This window comes from Pseudophryne corroboree, chromosome 5, assembly GCF_028390025.1.
Source record: "Pseudophryne corroboree isolate aPseCor3 chromosome 5, aPseCor3.hap2, whole genome shotgun sequence".
In the NCBI taxonomy this organism is placed as follows: domain Eukaryota; kingdom Metazoa; phylum Chordata; class Amphibia; order Anura; family Myobatrachidae; genus Pseudophryne; species Pseudophryne corroboree.
Window position 1 is genome coordinate 395,525,769 of NC_086448.1, and position 24,589 is coordinate 395,550,357.

Consider the following 24,589-nt stretch of genomic DNA (forward strand, 5'->3'; position numbering starts at 1 on the left):
AGACTCCAGTTAGGTACCGTGCCCGGACGAGCATACACAATAAGGGAGGCATTTTGAATCCCGGGTAAGACTCATACCAGCCACACCAATCACACCGTACAACTTGTGATCTAAACCCAGTTAACAGTATGACAACAGAAAGGGCCTCTTAAAGATGGCTCCTTAACAATAACCCGAATTAGTTAACAATAACTATGTACAAGTATTGCAGATAATCCGCACTTGGGATGGGCGCCCAGCATCCACTACGGACTCCGAGAAATAGAATTATCGGTAAGTAAATTCTTATTTTCTCTATCGTCCTAAGTGGATGCTGGGGTTCCTGAAAGGACCATGGGGATTATACCAAAGCTCCCAAACGGGCGGGAGAGTGCGGATGACTCTGCAGCACCGAATGAGAGAACTCCAGGTCCTCCTTTGCCAGGGTATCAAATTTGTAAAATTTTACAAACGTGTTCTCCCCCGACCACGTAGCTGCTCGGCAGAGTTGTAATGCCGAGACCCCTCGGGCAGCCGCCCAAGATGAGCCCACCTTCCTTGTGGAGTGGGCTTTTACAGTTTTAGGCTGTGGCAGGCCTGCCACAGAATGTGCAAGTTGAATTGTGTTACAAATCCAACGAGCAATCGACTGCTTAGAAGCAGGTGCGCCCAACTTGTTGGGTGCATACAATATAAACAGCGAGTCAGATTTTCTGACTCCAGCCGTCCTTGCAATGTATATTTTTAAGGCTCTGACAACGTCCAACAACTTGGAGTCCTCCAAGTCGCTAGTGGCCGCAGGCACCACAATAGGTTGGTTCAGATGAAATGCTGATACCACTTTAGGGAGAAAATGCGGACGAGTCCGCAGTTCTGCCCTATCCGAATTGAAGATTAGATAAGGACTTTTATAAGATAAAGCCGCCAATTCAGATACTCTCCTGGCAGAGGCCAGGGCTAGTAACATAGTCACTTTCAATGTGAGATATTTCAAATCCACCTTTTTCAATGGTTCAAACCAATGGGATTTGAGGAAATCTAAAACTACATTTAGATCCCACGGTGCCACCGGAGGCACCACAGGAGGCTGTATATGCAGTACTCCCTTGACAAAAGTCTGGACCTCAGGGACAGAGGCCAATTCTTTTTGGAAGAATATTGACAGGGCCGAAATTTGAACCTTAATGGATCCCAATTTGAGACCCATAGATAATCCTGATTGCAGGAAATGTAGGAAACGACCCAGTTGGAATTCCTCCGTCGGAACCTTCCGATCCTCGCACCACGCTACATATTTTCGCCAAATGCGGTGATAATGTTTCACGGTGACTTCCTTCCGTGCCTTAATCAAGGTAGGAATGACTTCTTCTGGAATGCCTTTCCCTTTTAGGATCTGGCGTTCAACCGCCATGCCGTCAAACGCAGCCGCGGTAAGTCTTGAAAAAGACAGGGACCCTGCTGTAGCAGGTCCCTTCTCAGAGGTAGAGGCCACGGTTCGTCCGTGAGCATCTCTTGAAGTTCCGGATACCAAGTCCTTCTCGGCCAATCCGGAACCACTAGTATTGTTCTTACTCTTCTTTGCCGTATGATCTTCAATACCTTTGGTATGAGCGGCAGAGGAGGAAACACATACACTGACTGGTACACCCAAGGAGTTACCAGTGCGTCCACAGCTATTGCCTGTGGATCTCTTGACCTGGCGCAATATTTGTCCAGTTTCTTGTTGAGGCGAGACGCCATCATGTCTACAATTGGTCTTTCCCAACGGTCTATTAACATGTTGAAGACTTCTGGATGTAGACCCCACTCTCCCGGATGAAGATCGTGTCTGCTGAGGAAGTCTGCTTCCCAGTTGTCCACGCCCGGGATGAACACTGCTGACAGTGCTATCACGTGATTCTCCGCCCAGCGAAGAATCTTGGCAGCTTCTGCCATTGCACTCCTGCTTCTTGTGCCGCCCTGCCTGTTTACATGGGCGACCGCCGTGATGTTGTCCGACTGAATCAACACCGGCTTTCCTTGCAGGAGAAGTTCCGCCTGGCTTAGAGCATTGTAGATTGCTCTTAGTTCCAGAATGTTTATGTGAAGAGACTTTTCCAGACTCGTCCATACTCCCTGGAAGTTTCTTCCTTGTGTGACTGCTCCCCAGCCTCTCAGGCTGGCGTCCGTGGTCACCAGGATCCAATCCTGAATGCCGAATCTGCGGCCTTCTAATAGGTGAGCCTTCTGCAACCACCACAGAAGTGACACCCTTGTCTTTGGTGACAGGGTTATTCGCAGGTGCATCTGCAGATGCGACCCTGACCATTTGTCCAACAGATCCCTTTGGAATATTCTTGCATGGAATCTGCCGAATGGAATTGCTTCGTAAGAAGCCACCATTTTTCCCAGGACTCTTGTGCATTGATGTACTGACACTTTTCCTGGTTTTAGGAGGTTCCTGACCAGATCGGATAACTCCTTGGCTTTTTCCTCTGGAAGGAAAACCTTTTTCTGAACCGTGTCCAGAATCATTCCTAGGAACAGCAGACGAGTTGTCGGGATTAAATGGGATTTTGGAATATTCAGAATCCACCCGTGTTGTCTTAGCACCTCTTGAGATAGTGCTAAAGCTGTCTCCAGCTGTTCTCTGGACCTTGCCCTTATTAGGAGATCGTCCAAGTATGGGATAACTAATACGCCTTTTCTTCGAAGAAGAATCATCATCTCGGCCATTACCTTGGTAAAGACCCGAGGCGCCGTGGACAATCCGAACGGCAGCGTCTGAAACTGATAGTGACAGTTTTGAACAATGAACCTGAGGTACCCCTGGTGTGCGGGGTAAATCGGAACGTGTAGATACGCATCCTTGATGTCCAAGGATACCATAAAGTCCCCTTCTTCCAGGTTCGCTATCACTGCTCTGAGTGACTCCATCTTGAACTTGAACTTTTTTATGTAGAGGTTCAAGGACTTCAGATTTAGAATAGGCCTTACCGAGCCATCCGGCTTCGGTACCACAAATAGAGTGGAATAATACCCCTTTCCTTGTTGTAATAGGGGTACTTTGACTATCACCTGCTGAGCGTACAGCTTGTGAATGGCTTCCAACACCCTCTCCCTTTCGGAAGAGACGGTTGGTAAGGCAGACTTCAGGAAACGATGAGGAGGATCCGTCTCTAATTCCAACCTGTACCCCTGAGATATTATCTGCAGGATCCAGGGGTCTACCTGCGAGTGAGCCCACTGCGCGCTGTAATTTTTGAGACGGCCCCCCACTGTCCCCGAGTCCGCTTGAGAGGCCCCAGCGTCATGCTGAGGTTTTTGCAGGAGCCGGGGAGGGCTTCTGTTCCTGGGAAGGAGCTGCCTGTTGGTGTCTCTTCCCTCTTCCTCTGCCTCGTGGCAGGTACGACAAGCCCTTTGCTCTCTTATTTTTGTAGGAGCGAAAAGGCTGCGGTTGAAAGGTCGGTGCCTTTCTCTGTTGGGGAGTGACTTGAGGTAAAAAAGTGGATTTCCCGGCAGTAGCCGTGGCCACCAAGTCTGATAGACCAACTCCAAATAACTCCTCCCCTTTATACGGCAAAACCTCCATGTGACGTTTTGAATCCGCATCGCCTGTCCACTGTCGTGTCCATAAGGCTCTTCTGGCTGAAATGGACATAGCACTCACCCGAGATGCCAGTGTGCAAATATCCCTCTGTGCATCACGCATATAGATAAATGCATCCTTTATTTGTTCTAACGACAGTAAAACATTGTCCCTATCTAGGGTATCAATATTTTCAATCAGGGATTCTGACCAAACTACTCCAGCACTGCACATCCAGGCAGTTGCTATAGCTGGTCGTAGTATAACACCTGCATGTGTGTATATATTCTTTTGAATAACTTCCATCTTTCTATCTGATGGATCCTTAAGTGCGGCCGTCTCAGGAGAGGGTAACGCCACTTGTTTGGATAAGCGTGTGAGCGCCTTGTCCACCTTAGGGGGTGTTTCCCAGCGCGCCCTAACCTCTGGCGGGAAAGGGTATAATGCCAATAACTTTTTTGAAATTATCAACTTTTTATCAGGAGCAACCCACGCTTCATCACACACGTCATTTAATTCTTCTGATTCAGGAAAAACTGTTTGTAGTTTTTTCACACCATACATAATACCCTGTTTTACGGTATCTGTAGTATCAGCTAAATGTAACGTCTCCTTCATTGCCAAAATCATATAACGTGTGGCCCTACTGGAAAATACGTTTGAATTTCTACCGTCGTCACTGGAATCAGTGCCCGTGTCTGGGTCTGTGTCGACCGACTGAGGCAAAGGGCGTTTTACAGCCCCTGACGGTGTTTGAGGCGCCTGGACAGGCATTAATTGATTGTCCGGCCGCCTCATGTCCTCAACTGACTGTTTAAGGGAAGATAAACCATCACGTAATTCCACAAATAAAGGCATCCATTCTGGTGTCGACCCCCTGGGGGGTGACATCTGCATATTTGGCAATTGCTCCGCCTCCACACCAATATCGTCCTCATACATGTCGACACCACGTACCGACACACACCGCAAACTCACAGGGAATGCTCTAATGAAGACAGGACCCACTAGCCCTTTTGGGGAGACAGAGGGAGAGTCTGCCAGCACACACCACAAAGCGCTATATATACAAGGGATATCCTTATATTAAGTGCTCCCTTATAGCTGCTTTAATATATATATATATATAGCCATTAATGTGCCCCCCCTCTCTGTTTTACCCTGTTTCTGTAGTGCAGTGCAGGGGAGAGACCTGGGAGCCGTTCTGACCAGCGGAGCTGTGACAGAAAATGGCGCCGTGTGCTGAGGAGATAGGCCCCGCCCCTTTTTCGGCGGGTTCTTCTCCCGCTATTTTTCCAGTCAGGCAGGGGTTAAATATCTCCATATAGCCCCTATGGGCTATATGTGAGGTATTTTTAGCCTTGTATAAGGTTTATATTTGCCTCTCAGAGCGCCCCCCCCCAGCGCTCTGCACCCTCAGTGACTGCCCAGTGAAGTGTGCTGAGAGGAAAATGGCGCACAGCTGCAGTGCTGTGCGCTACCTTATGAAGACTGAGGAGTCTTCAGCCGCCGGTTTCCGGACCTCTTCACGCTTCAGCATCTGCAAGGGGGTCGGCGGCGCGGCTCCGGGACCGGACTCCACGGCTGGGCCTGTGTTCGATCCCTCTGGAGCTAATGGTGTCCAGTAGCCAAGCAGCAAATCCACTCTGCATGCAGGTGAGTTTACTACTTTCCCCCTAAGTCCCACGTTGCAGTGATCCTGTTGCCAGCAGGACTCACTGTAAAGAAAAAAACCTAAACTAAACTTTCTCTAAGCAGCTCTTTAGGAGAGCCACCTAGATTGCACCCTTCTCGTTCGGGCACAAAATCTAACTGGAGTCTGGAGGAGGGTCATGGGGGGAGGAGCCAGTGCACACCACCTGACCTAGTAAAGCTTTACTTTTTTGTGCCCTGTCTCCTGCGGAGCCGCTATTCCCCATGGTCCTTTCAGGAACCCCAGCATCCACTTAGGACGATAGAGAAACCACCTTTTTGGAGAGTCTGGATAACGACGCCTCAACAATGGGCGGGTTTTCCCATTTTTTTTCTATCCTCTTCAGGGAAAGGAAACGTCACCTGGACCATTTTAGGGATCTGGAATTTTTTCTCAGGGTTTTCCCAAGCTTTTTAAAGATAGCATTTAATTCTTTTGACGCAGGGAAAGTTAGCGAGGCTTTCTTATTTTCAGTGAAGTAAGCCTCCTCAACCTGCTCAGGTGTTGTTTCAACACATCCCTAATGGCCTCTATCATCAACTGCACCACTTTTGCAAATGATGCTGCCCTCTTCAACACATCCCCATTACCGTCCGCAATGTCAGAATCGGTGTCCGTGTCATTTTACATAATCTGTGCAAGAGCACTTTTTTGGGAATATACAGCGGGGGGCCCTGAGGTAACAGAACTGGGCCAGACTGCCATAGATTTCTGTAAAGCCTGAGTTGCAGACTCATTCTGTGCAACCCTAGTAGAAATCTGAGAAATCATAGATTTGATAGAGGATAACCACTCAGGCTCCCTTGCTGGTATCTTTGCTAAAACAGTGCAATCCTGATTACATAGAATGGGATCATTCTGAGAGGACATATCCTCTGCAGCATATGACACAGAGTCCCTGGACAAAGCTTAATGGAGACCACAGACACTCCACACATACACAGGGGAGGGCAGAGAGTTTTACCCCCAAGAATGGCAAGAGAGACACAGAGATTGGAGCCAACCCACACACAGCGCTTTTTAGGTAAAGGGAAACTCCCAACCAGCGCTGACTGTGCATAATAGGTTACACAGCCAGACATTGCCCAGCAGCCCCAAAGTCAGCTCAGCATGTGTAATGGCGCCCAAACGCTGACAGGAAGTGAGTGAGGCAGAGAGAAGCAGCTCCAGGGCGGGAACATTAACAGTAAATGGCACCTGGGGCTGGGGCTACAGGTCAGAGCCTTATCCCCTTGCTGGACTTCACCACCAGGTACTGCGGGCCTTACAAAATCGGATTATACGGGACTATACGCGTTGACGTCATCCCTGTCGATTGAGCTAGTCCTGAGCCACGGACCGCTACAGTGCTTCAGTGCCAAGCCATTCGCGGCTACTCCAAACTGACTACAGGAGCGGCTATTACCTGCGCGCTGAGACGGGTCATATAAGCAGCAGCGGATGGTAGAAATCCGGCTCCACATTATTTTACACAGTGTGCTGGATGCAGCGGCTGATTGCAGTCAGTATCATCATCCGGTTGTCTCCAACGGGAGAAAACAAGAATTTACTCACCGGTAATTATTTCTCATAGTCCGTAATGGATGCTGGGGACTCCGTAAGGACCATGGGGGATTAGCGGCTCCGCAGGAGACTGGGCACAACTATAAAGAAAGCTTTTAGACTACTGGTGTGCACTGGCTCCTCCCACTAAGACCCTCCTCCAGACCTCAGTTAGGATACAGTGCCCGGAAGTGCTGACACAATTAGGAAGGATTTTGAATCCCGGGTAAGACTCATACCAGCCACACCAATCACACCGTATAACTCGTGATACAATACCCAGTTAACAGCATGATAACAACTAAGCCTCTCAACAGATAGCTCAACAATAACCCTTTAGTTAAGCAATAACTATATACAAGTATTGCAGACAATCCGCACTTGGGATGGGCGCTCAGCATCCACTACGGACTATGAGAAATAGAATTACCGGTGAGTAAATTCTTATTTTCCCTAACGTCCTAAGTGGATGCTGGGGACTCCGTAAGGACCATGGGGATTATACCAAAGCTCCCAAACGGGCGGGAGAGTGCGGATGACTCTGCAGCACCGAATGAGAGAACTCAAGGTCCTCCTCAGCCAGGGTATCAAATTTGTAGAGTTTTGCAAACGTGTTTGCCCCTGACCAAGTAGCAGCTCGGCAAAGTTGAAGAGCCGAGACCCCTCGGGCAGCCGCCCAAGAAGAGCCCACTTTCCTCGTGGAATGGGCTTTCACTGATTTAGGATGCGGCAGTCCAGCCGCAGAATGTGCAAGCTGAATCGTACTACAGATCCAGCGAGCAATAGTCTGCTTAGAAGCAGGTGCACCCAACTTGTTGGGCGCATACAGGATAAAGAGCGAGTCAGTCTTCCTGACTCCAGCTGTCCTGGAAACATAAATTTTTAGGGCCCTGACTACATCCAACAACTTGGAAGCCTCCAAGTCATTTGTAGCCGCAGGCACCACGATAGGTTGGTTCAGATGAAAAGCTGATACCACTTTGGGGAGAAACTGGGGACGAGTCCTCAATTCTGCCCTATCCATATGGAAAATCAGATAAGGGCTTTTACATGACAAAGCCGCCAATTCTGAAACACGCCTGGCCGAAGCCAAGGCCAACAACATGACCACTTTCCACGTGAGATATTTCAAATCCACGGTTTTCAGTGGCTCAAACCAATGTGACTTTAGGAAATCCAACACCACGTTGAGATCCCAAGGTGCCACTGGAGGCACAAAAGGGGGCTGAATATGCAGCACTCCCTTAACAAAAGTCTGAACTTCAGGTAGTGAAGCCAATTCTCTCTGGAAGAAAATCGATAGAGCCGAAATCTGGACCTCAATGGAACCCAATTTAAGGCCCATAGTCACCCGACTGTAGGAAGTGCAGGAACCGGCCCAGCTGAAATTCTTCCGTTGGGGCCTTCCTGGCCTCACACCACGCAACATATTTTCGCCATATGCGGTGATAATGGTTCGCGGTTACTTCTTTCCTAGCTTTTATCAGCATAGGAATGACTTCCTCCGGAATGCCCTTTTCCTTCAGGATCCAGTGTTCAACCGCCATGCCGTCAAACGCAGCCGCGGTAAGTCTTGGAACAGACAGGGCCCCTGCTGCAGCAGGTCCTGTCTGAGCGGTAGAGGCCATGGGTCCTCTGACATCATTTCTTGAAGTTCCGGATACCATGCTCTTCTTGGCCAATCCGGAACAATGAGTATAGTTCTTACTCCTCTTCTCCTTATTATCCTCAGTACCTTTGGTATGAGAGGAAGAGGAGGGAACACATAAACCGATCAGTACACCCACGGGGTTACCAGAGCGTCCACAGCTATCGCCTGCGGGTCTCTTGACCTGGCACAATATTTTTCTAGCTTTTTGTTTAGGCGGGACGCCATCATGTCCACCTGTGGTTTTTCCCACTGGTTTACAATCATTTGAAAGACTTCTGGATGAAGTCCCCACTCTCCCGGGTGGAGGTCGTGCCTGCTGAGGAAGTCTGCTTCCCAGTTGTCCACTCCCGGAATGAACACTGCTGACAGTGCTAACACGTGATTTTCCGCCCATCGGAGAATCCTTGTGGCTTCTGCCATCGCCGTCCTGCTTCTCGTGCCGCCCTGTCGATTTACATGGGCGACCGCCGTGATGTTGTCGGACTGGATCAGTACCGGCTGGTTTTGAAGCAGGGGTTTTGCCTGACTTAGGGCATTGTAAATGGCCCTTAGTTCCAGAATATTTATGTGCAGGGAAGTCTCCTGACTTGACCATAGTTCTTGGAAGTTTCTTCCCTGTGTGACTGCTCCCCAGCCTCGAAGGCTGGCATCCGTGGTCACCAGGACCCAGTCCTGTATGCCGAATCTGCGGCCCTCTTGAAGATGAGCACTCTGCAGCCACCACAGCAGAGACACCCTTGTCCTTGGAGACAGGGTTATCAGACGATGCATCTGAAGATGCGATCCAGACCACTTGTCCAACAGGTCCCACTGAAAGGTTCTTGCATGAAACCTGCCGAATGGAATCGCTTCGTAGGAAGCTACCATTTTTCCCAGGATCCGTGTGCAGTGATGCACCGACACCTGTTTTGGTTTTAGGAGGCCTCTGACTAGAGATGACAGCTCCTTGGCCTTCTCCTCCGGGAGAAACACTTTTCTCTGTTCTGTGTCCAGAACCATCCCTAGGAACAGCAGGCGTGTCGTAGGGACCAGCTGTGACTTTGGAATGTTTAGAATCCAGCAGTGCTGTTGTAGCACTTCCCGAGATAGTGCTACCCCTACCAACAACTGCTCTCTGGACCTCGCCTTTATCAGGAGATCGTCCAAGTATGGGATAATTAAAAACTCCCTTTCTTCGAAGGAGTATCATCATTTCCGCCATTACCTTGGTAAAGACCCTCGGAGCCGTGGAGAGACCGAACGGCAACGTCTGGAATTGGTAATGACAATCTTGTACCACAAACCTGAGGTACTCCTGGTGAGGATGGTAAATGGGGACATGTAGGTAAGCATCCTTGATGTCCAGCGATACCATGTAATCTCCCTCGTCCAGGCTTGCAATAACCGCCCTGAGCGATTCCATCTTGAACTTGAATTTTTTTATATATGTGTTCAAGGATTTCAAATTTAAAACGGGTCTCACCGAACCGTCCGGTTTCGGTACCACAAACATTGTGGAATAGTAACCCCTTCCTTGTTGAAGTAGGGGCACCTTTACTATCACTTGTTGTGAATATAGCTTTTGAATTGCCTGTAACACTGCCTCCCTGCCTGAGGGAGTGGTTGGCAAGGCAGATTTGAGGAAACGGCGGGGGGGAGACGTCTCGAATTCCAGTTTGTACTCCTGAGATACTATTTGAAGGATCCAGGGATCCACCCGTGAGCGAGCCCACTGATTGCTGAAATTTTTGAGACGGGCCCCCACCGTACCTGGCTCCGCCTGTGGAGCCCCAGCGTCATGCTGTGGACTTGGAGGAAGCGGGGGAGGACTTTTGCTCCTGGGAACTGGCTGTATGCTGCAGCTTTTTCCCTCTACCTCTGCCTCTGGGCAGAAAGGACGCGCCTTTAACCCGCTTGCCCCTATTGGGCCGAAAGGACTGTACCTGATAATACGGTGCTTTCTTTGGTTGTGAGGGAACATGGGGTAAAAATGTAGACTTCCCAGCTGTTGCTGTGGAAACGAGGTCCGAGAGACCATCCCCGAACCATTCCTCACCCTTATAAGGCAGAACTTCCATGTGTCGTTTGGAATCTGCATCACCTGTCCACTGCCGAGTCCATAACCCTCTCCTGGCAGAAATGGACATTGCACTAATTTTGGATGCCAGCCGGCAAATATCCCTCTGTGCATCCCTCATGTATAAAAGTGCGTCTTTTATATGCTCTACGTTTAGCAAAATAGTGTCCCTGTCTAGGGTATCTATATTTTCTGACAGGGAATCTGACCACGCAGCAGCAGCGCTGCACATCCAAGCTGAAGCTATAGCCGGTCTCAGTATCACACCTGTGTGTGTATATATAGATTTCAGGATAGCCTCCTGCTTTCTATCAGCAGATTCCTTCAGGGCGGCCGTATCCGGAGAGGGTAGTGCCACCTTCTTTGATAAGCGTGTGAGCGCTTTATCCACCCTAGGGGATGTTTCCCAGCGTGACCTATCCTCTGGCGGGAAAGGGTACGCCATTAGTAACCTCTTAGAAATTACCATCTTTTTATCAGGGGAAGCCCACGCTTCTTCACACACTTCATTTAACTCTTCAGATGGAGGAAAAGCTACTGGTAGTTTTTTCTCTCCAAACATTATACCCTTTTTTGTGGTACCGGGGGTAACATCAGAAATGTGCAACACATTTTTCATTGCCTCAATCATGTAACGTGTGGCCCCACTGGAAGTTACATTAGTATCTTCGTCGTCGACACTGGAGTCAGTATCCGTGTCGACATCTGTGTCAACCATCTGAGGTAGCGGGCGTTTTAGAGCCCCTGATGGTTTTTGAGACGCCTGGGCAGGCACAGGCTGAGAAGCTGGCTGTCTCACATTAGGTATGTCGTCAAACCTTTTATGTAAGGAGTCGACACTATCACGTAATTCCTTCCACAGCACCATCCACTCAGGTGTCGACCCCGCAGGGGGTGACATCACATTTACAGGCATCTGCTCCACCTCCACATAAGCCTCCTCATCAAACATGTCGACACAGCCGTACCGACACACAGCAAACACACAGGGAATGCTCTGACAGAGGACAGGACCCCACAAAGCCCTTTGGGGAGACAGAGAGAGAGTATGCCAGCACACACCAGAGCGCTATATAACACTGGGATCCCACTATCAATGAGTGTTTTCCCTATAGCTGCTTTTTTTATATATATTACACATATATATATATATATATATATCTATACTGCGCCTAAATTTAGTGCCCCCCCTCTCTTTTTTACCCTTCTGTAGTATTCTCAGACTGCAGGGGAGAGTCAGGGAGCTTCCTTCCAGCGGAACTGTGAGGGAAAAATGGCGCCAGTGTGCTGAGGGAGAAGCCCCGCCCCCTTTTCGGCAGACTTTCTCCCGCTTTTTCTGTGAAACTGGCAGGGGTAATTTTACATCTATATAGCCTCTGGGACTATATATGATGTATATTTTGCCAGCCAAGGTGTTAATTATTGCCCTCAGGGCGCGCCCCCCCCCCCCCCCCAGCGCCCTGCACCCATCAGTGACCGAAGTGTGAGGTGTACATGAGGAGCAATGGCGCACAGCTGCAGTGCTGTGCGCTACCTTGGTGAAGACCGAAGTCTTCTGCCGCCGATTTTCCGGACCTTCTTCGTGCTTCTGGCTCTGTAAGGGGGACGGCGGCGCGGCTCCGGGAACGAACACCAAGGTCGGGTCCTGCGGTCGATCCCTCTGGAGCTAATGGTGTCCAGTAGCCTAAGAAGCCCAAACTACCACCTGTTAGGTAGGTTCGCTTCTTCTCCCCTTAGTCCCTCGCTGCAGTGAGTCTGTTGCCAGCAGATCTCACTGAAAATAAAAAACCTAAATATACTTTCTTTCTAGGTGCTCAGGAGAGCCCCTAGTGTGCATCCAGCTCGGCCGGGCACAAGAATCTAACTGAGGTCTGGAGGAGGGTCTTAGTGGGAGGAGCCAGTGCACACAAGTAGTCTAAAAGCTTTCTTTATAGTTGTGCCCAGTCTCCTGCGGAGCCGCTAATCCCCCATGGTCCTTTACGGAGTCCCCAGCATCCACTTAGGACGTTAGAGAAAGGTGTGCTATCCATCCCGCATGTCAGAATTGGACTCTGATAATTAATCATACCAGCGGCCTTGTGGAACTACTTACAGGGTGAACATACACTGGACCAATTATATCACCATCTCTGGTACTCTCTAGATTCCCGCTGGATCGGGTAAATTCCCTATAGAGTTGTTTCCTGCACCGGGACGCCGGTGGCAGGTGACTTATTACTGCTATTAATTGATTACACTGCAGGACTCCAACATCCCACTGTGTGTGCTCGCTGTTTGTAGCAATTCTACTATTTTTACTATCAATACGTGGCTGCTTTTATTGAAAGGAATAACACTGTTGCTATTTAGCAATTAATGTGCAGAGTCTACAAAAATCTTGGCTCTGGTTCAGAATTGACTATTAATATCCAGCTCTGTTTTGATTGTCTATTTATAAATTATACTAGTACAGTTGTTATCACAATTGCTATTATAAGGTTATTTTAATAATACAGTAAAAACTTTTTATCAAAAGCAAGTTTCTCGTTCATTTAATGAATCCAAACATATTCTACATATACAGTAGAAAAGTAAATTATCAGTAAATATTGTCAGTACATCAAGCGCATAGAATTTTCTGGTTAAGAATTACAAAGTGAAGTTGCCCACACCGGGTGGTCTTCTGTATGCCGGCGGTCGGGCTCCCGGCGCTCAGTATACCGGCGCCGGGAGCCCGACAGCCAGTATACCGACACTTATTCTCCCTTGTGGGGGTCCACGACCCCCCTAGAGGGAGAATAAAATAGTGTGGCGTGCGTAGCGCGCCACCGTGCCCGTAGCGTGGCGAGCGCAGCGAGACCGCAAGGGGCTCATTTGCGCTCGCCACACTGTCGGTAAGCCGGCGGTCGGGCTCCCGGCGCCGGTATGCTGGTCGCCGGGAGCCCGACCTCCGGCATATCGTAGTGAACCCGCCCACACCAACCAATCAGCTTCTGTCATTTTAACCACTTGCCTGGCATGGTCGCATCAGATACGACCATACCAGCAAGTGTTTTATCTGACCTGGTCGCACAGGATGCAACCAGTCAGATAAACAGTGTTAGCAGTGGCAGGGAAGAGAAACTTCCCTCCGCTAGTGTTCTCAGATGGACCGGAAGGTCCCTCTGCCTCCCTGCACCCTCCCCTCAGTGTTGCCGCGCTGCCGATCACCGCTGATCGGACAGCACGGCAGGACCCCCTAAGTAGCGGCTGCAGATAATGGCAGCCGCTGGGAAAGTGTAAAGCAACCACCCCCGCTTCCGCCTTCCAAGACGCCCCCAGACCCATCACCCCCCCCCCCCCCCCCCTTCATGTACCTGGCAGCTATCTTGGGGGTAAAAAGTAACGTTGCAATGGATGCAATGTTACCAATGTTATCACTCTTCCTGGCCGGTGTACCAATGTTTAAGAAAAAAATTATTAAAAAACATACATTTTTTTTACTAAAAGCATTTTGGATACTGTGAAATTCATGTACTTCACCTAATTCGCTCATAAAAAAAAACGACAATTTCGGAGCGTTTTTTGGTGAAAAAAATTGTCAGTTACGTGGTTAAAGGCTGTGCTAAATGACAGAAGTAGATTGGGCAACTTCTCCACTTTATCTCTCTTGAAGGTCTGACACATCTCCCCGTACAATCAACCTTTCCTTTTCTTACACTGGGGCAGATGTTTAACCTAGGGAAGGCATAAGGAAGTGATAAACCAGTGATAAGTGCAAGGTGATAAACGCATCAGCCAATCAGCTCCAATGTGTAAATTAACAGTTAGGAGCTGATTGGCTGGTGCGTTTATCACCTTGCACTTATCCCTGGTTTATCACTTCCTTATGCAGTCTCCAGGCTTAATACATCTGCCCCATTGTCCCTTTCCTCATGTCTTAAGAGTCTAATTTGTGCTTCAGCATTTTCATATGGATGTACCTACCTGAACCTCGGCATGTCCAAAATGGAACTCCTCTACCCTCCTCCTAGTCACTTGTCTCTCAATCATCATTCATAGAAAATAACGGGTGGCACTTGATACACCAGCTGTCGGGATCCCGGTGCTCAGCATACCGGAGCCGGAATCCCGACACCTAATCTCTCTCCTGGCGTGTCCACAACACCCCAGGAGGGAGAATAAATAGCAAGCTATTTTGCGCTTGCCCCATTGCCGGCATTCTGGCGTTCGGGATCCAGGCACAAGTATACTGGGCGCCGGGAACCCAATCGCCGGCAACTCATACCACACCCAAAATATCACCACATTTCCTCACTCTCTCAAACCATTATCTAGCGGTCATGCTTGCCGGTGCGTGCATGGTCTTAATCTGCGATCGCTCACAATAGTTTTTTTTTTAGACCGTGCATGTGCAAGGTCTTAATCTGCAATCGCACACATTAGTTTAAAAGCCGGCGTGGTGCAGCTACGCAGCATTTTGTGGGCGTCAATGCACCGCTTGGGGGGTGCAATCTGGACAACGTAGGCGTGTCCGGACCATTTGAGGGGACCCAAAAGATGGTGGCCCTCCGACTGCCTACGCAGCTGTTTAGTGAAGCGGGGGTAGGACCTGGCATGTGGGGAGTCCATGTCTTTTGCTGGGCAGCCCCCAGTATGCTAGCAAAGAGTTGTGGTTTTGATACTTTTGGCAAAACTACAACTCATGCTGAATCGGGCCCAACATACGATGTTTCACTTTTCAAATTTGTAATCCGATTCCCCAAACGGGTTCAGTAGGAAATATCGGCAGTGGCATCCTGGCCACCAGTATGCCGGCAGTGGGGCAAGCGCTAGAAAGCCTCTTGCGGGCTCACTGCGCTCGCCACGCTGCGGGCGCGGTGGCTCGCCATAGGTTATATTCTCCCCCTATAGATGTCATGGACACCACCAGAGGGAGGATAGCCTGTAGCGCCAGTATTCCAACAGCGGCACTTCACCGCTAGTCGGGATTCCGACGTCGGCATTGTGACATTCGGGATCCCGACTAGTGGTATTGTAACCACTTCCCCTCCAAACCCTCTATATTATAATTAAAAGAACCAGCCCTCTCAAAAAAAGCTCTCAAAGGCAGCACCACCAACACTTCCTACATCTCAACACTCACCTCCAAATACTCTCCATCTCTGCTTTGCAATGGACATAAGATCCTCCTTTGTCACAATCGCTGCTCACTCCTATCAACCGTTCTGCTAAGTACTTATGACATTCCAAACCTTGCGAAACTTTATCCAAGCCTCCAAATCTGTGAACACTCTCTGCAAACCCATGTAACCTCGGAAATTGATTTAACAAACCTACCCACTCCTCTACCACCATACTCGCCAGAAATACCCTTCCCTACCTGCCAATAATCCAAGTTAGCGCTTTCTTTTGTTAAAAAAAAGTTTCCATACCTGGAGGTTAATACATTTGAGAATGTGCAAGTAGGCCAAAAATCTATATGTTTTAAAAAATATTACTGCTTGGTCAACCCACGTATCGTCTCAGTGTAAAAGGGTCCGTGAAAAAAAAAACCTAGGCAACCTGGGTAGTGTGCAGGGTTGGACCAGGGTAACAGGGCAGTGTAAACGATGTAACAAGGTACTAGGACAGTGTAAACTCATGTCATCCAACTCGGGTCTCAATATCTGGGTCTGCGATATAAACAGGGTTTCAAGCTGCTGTGACACAGCTTGATAACCATGTTCAGTGACTGGGGCTGAACCCAAGTTAGCAGTGTAAAATAGGGATTTTAATTACCTACCGTAAATCCTTTTCTCGTAGTCTGTAGAGGATACTGGGGTCCACATTAGTACCATGGGGTATAGACGGGTCCACTAGGAGCCTTGGGCACTTTAAGAAATCAATAGTGTGCACTGGCTCCTGCCTCTATGAATCTGACGCTCAACTGCCATGCCGTCAAACGTAGCCGCGGTAAGTCTTGAAAGATGAAAGGCCCCTGTTGTATAAGATCCTCCCGAAGAGGTAGAGGCAACGGGTCCTAAAGAAGCATTTCCAGTAGATCCGGAGCAATATAATTGCTTGAACCCTCTCCCTTTTTATTCTTTTGAAAATTCTTGGGATCAATGGAAGTGGTGGAAAGAGATACACCATCTGGTAGACCCAGGGATTCACCAGAGCGTCCACTGCCACCGCCTGTGGGCCTCTTGACCTGGAGCAATACCGCTGGAGCTTCTTGTTGAGGCGAGAGGCCATCATGTCAATCTGTGGAGTCCCCTAACAGGAGAATCCTGGTCACCTCTGACATTTCTGCTCTGCTCTTCGTCCCGCCTTGTAGGTATATGTACGTCACCGCCATCACATTGTCCAACTGAACCTGGATTGCTCGATCTTGAAGATGTGCTGCCTGCAGATGGGGGTTCTATATGACCCTTAGTTCCAGAATGTTGATCAGAAGAATGGTTTCCTGACTTGACCATTTTCCTTGGAAGCGTTTCCCTACGGAGACTGCTCCCCAAACTCGGAGGCTTGCATCCGTGGTAAGCAGAATCTAATTTTGAAACCCGAAACTTCGGCCTACGGTCAGGTGAGAAGTCTGTAGCCACCACAGAAGAGAAATCCTTGCTTTTGGCGACAGATGTATCCTCTGGTGCATGTGGAGATGCGATCCGGACCATTTGTCCAGCAGATCCAGCTGGAAGGGCCTTGCGCGAAACCTTCCATGCTGCTATGCCTCGTAAGAGGCTACCATCTTCCCCAGGAGGCGAATGTACAGATGCACCATCGATGCCTTTTCTAGAGGAAGGAATACCTTCTGTACCTCCATGTCCAGTATCATCCCCCGGAACGGAAGCCTCCGTGTAGGTTCCAGGTGAGATTTTGGCAGGTTCAGAAACCACCCGTGATTCAGGTGAAGTCCAGTGGAGAGGGCAATGCTGTGCAACAACCTCTCCCTGGATGGCACTTTTATCAGGCAGATTGTCCAGGTACGGTCTTATGGTCACTCCTGGTTTGCGGAGGAAATACATAATCTTCGCATCACTTTGGTAAACACCGTCAGGGCTGTGGAGAGGCCAAAGGGCAGGGCCTGGAACTGGTAATGACAGTCCTGCAATGCAAACCTTAGATAAGACTGATGAGGCGGCCAAATCGGAATATGAAGATGGCATCCTTGATATCCAGGGACACCAGGAATTCTCACTCCTCCAGACCTGAGATGACTGCTCTCAGCGACTCCATCTTGAATTTGAACACCCGCAAATACGGGTTCAGTGACTTGAGGTTTAAAATGGGCCTCACCGAACCGTGCGGTTTCGGTACCGCAAACAGGTTGGAATAGAAACCCTTGTTGTATGGTTGAAGAGGAACTGGAACAGTGACCTAAGTCTGTACCAGTTTTTGAATTGCTGCTAGTAAGGTCATACTTGCTTCCGATGAAACTAGTAAGCCGGATTTGAAGAATCTGTGAGGTGGAAGTTCTTGAAACTCCAGTCTGTAGCCATGGACGATAAGATCTTTGACCCAAGGATCCAGGCATGAGGTGGTCCATACATGACTGAAATATTGTAACCGGGCTCCCACCTGCCTGTTGACCAGGCAGTGCGGTCCACCGTCATGCTGAAGGCTTTGCGGAACCAGAACCGTAGATATGATCCTGTCACACTCTTTGCAGGTTTTCTGGGCTTACCTCTATTGCTTTTGAAGGCAGTAGAAAAACCCTTGGCCTTACCTTTAAACTTCGCTGTCCGAAAGGACTGCAACGTTGGTGCAGAATAGGATTTCCTAGCCGGGGGTGTTGCGGAAGGAAGGTATGTAGCCTTGGATATCAACGTATCCAGTTCATCCCCATAAAGGGCTTCACCTGTGAAAGGTATGCTTTCCACGCCTTTTCTGGAATCCGCAGACCACTGACGTAGCCACAAGCCCCTGCCTGCTGACACTGCCATGGCAGTGGTACGTGCGTTGAGCAATCCAATCTCTATTATGGCCTCCACCATAAAGTTATCAGAATCCTGTATATGCTGTAGGAGTAAATAAATCTTCCCCCTGGATAAGGAATCTAACCAATCAATTAGATTACCTGACCATTTGGCAATGGCCCTAGTGATCCATGCACAAGCTATAGTGGGTCTTTGGGCCACCCCCGCCGCTGTGTACAGAGATTTGAGAGTGGTCTCAATCTTGCGATCTGCAGCATCCTTCAACGAAGCTGCCCCAGAAACAGGTAAAACTATCTTACGAGACAGGCTGAAAACCGAAGCGTCCACTACCCGTGGGTTTTCCCGTTTTTTTCCTATCATCCTGAGGAAACGGGAAGAATGTGAGTAACCGTTTTGGAATCTGAAACTTCCTTTCAAGATTAGCCCAAATTGCGTCAAAAGAGAATTTAATTCCTTAAAATCAGGAAAAGTAGCAAAGGATTTCTTTTTCACATTAAAAAAGGATTCCTCCTCGACCTCTGACACTTTGTCAGGAATGTGTAATACCTCTCTTATAGCTTCAATCAGGGCCTGTATTCCCTGTGCTAAAGCTGCATCCCCCCTACCAAGTCCACCTCCCCCTCCTCTGAGTCTGATACATCATCGTCGGTATCAGCCTGCATGATTTGGGCCAGAGTACGTTTCTGTGGACAAATAGCAGGGGTCTGAGACCCCCGGTATGACCAATGAATCCCTATTCATGAGGTCATCTACAGACTGCCTTAAATATTGTGTCTCCTTTTCATTTTTGGACAATTTATTTTACATTTTTGAAATCATCCCTTTTAATGAATCTAACCATACAGGTTCAGATCCACTAGGTTGAGAATGTGTACTATCCTGAGTACACTGCAGTGATCCCTCTGATTGAGAAAAACACTCTGCTGTGCATGATACACCTTTGAAATGATAAATGTGAAAGAAACACAAACACACAGTAAGGAAAAGGTTAAAGCACAGTTAAACCATACAGAGCGTTTCTAGGGAGACACAGAGTACATTGGAACCAGCCATACAGCGCACCTATAGCTAAAGAGTAAACTTAGCTGGGTCGCAAACTAAGTACCCTTAATAGGGCTTAGTACACTAAATTATTGCACTCGCCCTTTGCTATGACCCCCTGGTACCGCTGAAGTGCTTTAGAGTCCGTGTGGCAGAGCTGCGCTTCCCTGACAGGCTGCCCGTATAAAGCTACAGATGGAAAATGGCGCTGGTGAGCTGTTGGATCCGCTCATAGTGAAGGCACGACCCCCATAATGGCGCGTGGTCTTCCCGGTCTTTATACTGGCTGAGGTGTGTAAGCATGTCTGTAGAGGGTTAGAGCCCCTGTAATAGTGCCAGTTTTGCGGGTAATAGATGTGGCTCCAGCCGCCCCTCACAGCAGACACTACAGTGTACCTGAAGCCTGGAGCGCAGCGTGCATGCAGCACTGCGCTCCTACCCTTATGCCGCCATCACAGCCGGTGACCCGCTAAACGGGATGCCGGCCACCACTCTTCTGGCTCTGTTAGGGGTGGCGATGTGCTGCGGGTCTGTACGGTCGCCGTGGTGGGGCTTGCCAATAGGACCCTCAGGAGCTCAGTGTCCTATAAAGCGATGGTTCCTCATTATAAACTTAGTACACTAACCTGTACCTTCCATGTATAAAAAACTGGTATAAAAATGTATGGTTTAAACTTTGCATGTGGCAAAACTATAGATGTGTGGCTGGCACTTTTCGTTTTTTTTTGTGTTTTGGTTTTGGCTCTAATTCCACTTTCGTGTTTTGGTTTTGGCTTGGTTTTGCCAAAACCACCCTTTCGAGTTTTGGTTTTGGATCCGGTTGAAAAACAAAACAAAACATAAAAACAGCTAAAATCACAGAATTTGGTGGTAATTTTGCTCCTACGGTATTATAAACCTCAAAAACATTAATTTCCACTCATTTACAGTCTATTCTGAACACCTCACAATATGGTTTTTAGGCCTAAAAGTTGCACCGAGGTGGCTGTATGACTGAGCTAAGCGACACAAGTGTGCGGCACAAACACCTGGCCCATCTAGGAGTGGCACTGCAATTACAGACAGGATGGCAGATTTAAAAAATAGTCCACAAATAGCACATGATAAGAAGAAAAAGAGGTGCAAGATGGAATTGTCCTTGGGCCCTCCCACCTACCCTTATGTTGTATAAACAGGACATGCACACTTTAACAAACCAATCATTTCAGCGAAAGGGTCTGCCACACGACTGTGGCTGAAATGACTGGTTTGTTTGGGTCCCCACCAAAAAAACAATCACTCTCTCCTTGCACAAACTGGCTCTACAGAGGCAAGATGTCGACCTCATCATCATCCCCCGATTCCTCACCCCTTTCACCGTGTATATCCTCCTCACTGAGTATTAATTTGTCCCCACTGGAATCCACCATCACAGGTCCCTGTGTACTTTCTGGAGGAAATTGCTGGTAAATGTCTTCCCGGAGGAATTTATAATTCATTTTGATGAACATCATCTTTTCCACATTTAGTGGAAGTAACCTCCTATGCCGATCGTTGACAAGGTTACCGGCTGCACTAAACACTCTGAGTACACACTGGAGGGGGGGCAACTTAGGTAAAATAAAGCCAGTTTGTGCAAGGGCCTCCAAATTGCCTCTTTTTCCTGCCAGTATACGTACGGACTGTCCGACATGCCTACTTGGATGCGGTCTCTCATATAATCCTCCACCATTCTTTCAATGGTGACAGAATCATATGCAGTGACAGTAGACATGTCAGTAATCGTTGGCAGGTCCTTCAGTCCGGAGCAGAAGTCAGCTTTCGCTCTTGACTTCCCTGCATCACTGCCAGCGGGCGGGCTAGGAAATGTTATCCTTTCCCTTGCAGCCCCAGTATCGGGAGAAATTGAAGGAGGAGCTGTTGACGGGTCACGTTCCGCTTGAGTTGACAATTTGCTAACCAGCAGGTGTTTGCACCCCTGCACACTTGTGTTTGCTGGAAAGAGAGACACAACGTAGGCTTTAATCCTAGGATCGAGCACGGTGGCCAAAATGTAGTGCTCAGATTTCAACAAATAGACCACCCTTGAATCCTGGCAAAGCTAATGAAGGGCTCCATCCACAAGTCCCACATACTTTGCGGAATCCCTCCGTCTTAGCTCCTCCTTCAATTTATCCAGCTGCTTCTGCAAAAGCCTGATGAGGGGAATGACCTGACTCAAGCTGGCAGTGTCTGAACTGACTTCATATGTGGCAAGTTCGAAGGGTTGGAGAACATTGCACAAGACGGAAATCATTCTCCACTGCACTTGAATCAGGTGCATTACCCCTCCTTTGCCTATATCGTAGGTGGATGTATAGGCTTGAATGGCCTTTTGCTGCTCCTCCATCCTCTGAAGCATACAGAGTGTTGAATTCCACCTTGTTACCACCTCTTGCTTCAGTTGATGGCGGGGCAAGTTCAGGAGCGTTTGCTGGCGCTCCAGTCTTCGGCACGCAGTGGCAGAATGGCGAAAGTGGGCCGCAATTTTTCGGGCCACCGACAGCATCTCCTGCACACCCCTGTCATTTTTCAAAAAATTTTGTACCACCAAAATAATTGTATGTGCAAAACATGGGACATGCTGGAATTTGCCCAGATGTAATGCACGCACAATATTGGTGGCGTTATCCGATATCAAAAATCCCCAGGAGAGTCCAATTGGAGTAAGCCATTCTGCGATGATGTTCCTTAGTTTCCTTAAGAGGTTGTCAGCGCTGTGCCTCTAATTGAAAGCGGTGATACATAGCGTAGCCTGCCTAAGAACAAGTTGGCGTTTGCAAGTTGCTGCTGTTGTTGCTGCGGGAGGCCATACATCTACCCAGTGGGCTGTTACAGTCATATAGTCCTTAGTCTGCCTTGTTCCACTTGTCCACATGTCCGTGGTTAAGTGACACTTTTTCTGACGCCTGTGTAGTCTCTGTATCGCCTGCCTAGAGAAGTGGAACCTAGATGGGATTTGATACCAGGGACACACTATCTCCATCAAATCTCTAAGTGCCACTGAACTAATGGTGGATACCGGACGCACCTCTAACACCAACATAGCTGTCAAGGCCTCAGTTATCCGCTTTGCAAAAGGATGACTGCTGTCATATTTAATCTTCTTTCTTACAAAGGACTGTTGGACAGTCAATTGCTTACTGGAAGTAGTACAAGTGGTCTTCCGACTTCCCCTCCAGGATGACGATTGACTCCCAGCAGCAACAGCAGCAGTGGCAGCAACAGCAGCAGGCGTACCACTCCAGGATCCTCTGGAGGAATCCCGGTTAGGTGAGGACTCCTCAGTCTTGACAGTGACATGGCCTGCAGGACTACGAACGTTCCTGACTGAGGAGGAAGTTGATGTTGAGGGAGTTGGTGGTGTTGCTTGCAGGAGCTTGAGTACAGGAGGAAGAAGGAATTTAGGTGTCAGTGGACTGCTTACGCTCTTACCCAAAGTTTCACAACTTGACACTGACTTCTGATGAAAGCGCAGCAGGTGACGTATAAGGGAGGATGTTCCTAGGTGGTTATCGTCCTTACCCCTACTTATAACAGATTGACAGAGGCAACAGATGGCTTGACACCTGTTGTCCGGATTTGTGGAGAAATAATTCCACACCGAAGATGTGGCTTTTTTGGGAGTTTGCCCAGGCATTACAATGTGCTTCGTCGTCCCAAGGACAACAGGAGTCTCCCCTGGTGCCTGACTTAAATAAACCACATCACCATCAGAATCCTCATCGTCAACTTCCTCCTCAGCGCCAGCAACACCCATATCCTCATCCTAGTGTACTTCAACAGTGACCTCTTCAATTTGAAAATCAGGAACTGGACTGTGGGTGCTCCTTCCAGCCTTTGCAGGGGGCGTGCAAATGGTGGAAGGAGCCACCTCTTCTCGTCCAGTGTTGGGAAGGTCAGGCATCGCAACCGCCAACACACTTGGACTCTCCTTGGGGATTTGTGATACCATCTCAGAGCGCACAGTTCTTTTCTGTGCTCTTTCCAGCTTATCTCTTAATTTTTCTAGCGGGAGGATGAGGGCTTCCATCATCATGTGAAGCTGAACCACTAACCATGAACATAGGCCAGGGCCTCAGCCGTTCCTTGCCACTCCGTGTCGTAAATGGCATATTGGCAAGTTTAAGTTTTTTTCCTCAAGCGATTTAAGTATCTTTTTTTGGTTCTTTTTACTGAACATTGGCTTTTTGGATTTTACATCCCCTCTACTATCACATTGGGCATCGGCCTTGGTAGACGACGTTGATGGCATTTCATCGTCTATGTCATGGCTAGTGGCAGCAGCTTCAGCACTAGGAGGAAGTGGTTCTTGATCTTTCCCTATTTTATCCTTAAAAATGTTGTTCTCCATTATTTTTTGGGAGTTATATGAGGCAATATGCGGCAGAGGAATGACTGGAATGAGTGATGAAACCGGACACTACCACTGGTCTGATGTAGCACAACAGGTTGTTGTTATAATTATTATACTGCAGCAGTGGACATACAGCAGCAGCGTATATCGTCACTGGAATTACTGATGACACAGGACACTACCACTGGTCTGCACAGCACAGCACAGCACAGCACCACTTTATACAGCTACACTGGATATATGGCAGCAGAGAACACCAACACTGACTGGCTGGACTGATGCAGCACAATAGACTGAATGACTACACTGGGCTGGAGTGAGCAGCACAACACTTGCCACTCCACTTTCCCGCCCTCACACAGACACTGAACACTGAGGACACGTCCTCTCTATACACTCTCCAAGACTGGAGTGAAAATGGCTGCGACGCGCAGTTCCTTATATGGAATCCAAACCCCGCGAGTATCCGACAGCGGGATAATAACGTTTTGCCGCGTTCGGGATTCCGAGTCAGGCGGGAAAACCCGAGCCTGACTCGGAACCGGGCTCGGAAGGCAAAGTTCGGTAGGGTTCGGTTCTCTGAGAACCGAACCCGCTCATTTCTAGGCAAAACACTGTCAGCTATACACACTGCCCTGTGTCACTGAATAAAGTTTAAATTGAGCATATACAGTACAAACCATTGTCGTACAAAATTAGGTGCCATTTTAAAATTAATTAAAATAAAAAATATTTATATAATGTACTTATAAATATTATTTAGCAATACTTATATTACACATTTTGCATTAGAATACAGAACAG

The 24,589-nt window shown here is 48.5% G+C and overlaps 1 protein-coding gene across 6 annotated transcripts in view; it reads right to left on the reverse strand.

Annotated features, from left to right (window-relative positions):
• The window catches only part of TMEM245 (transmembrane protein 245), an 879,931-nt gene that overhangs the window by 585,602 nt on the left and 269,740 nt on the right, over positions 1–24,589 (reverse strand). The gene's annotated exons all lie outside the window — the stretch shown is intronic.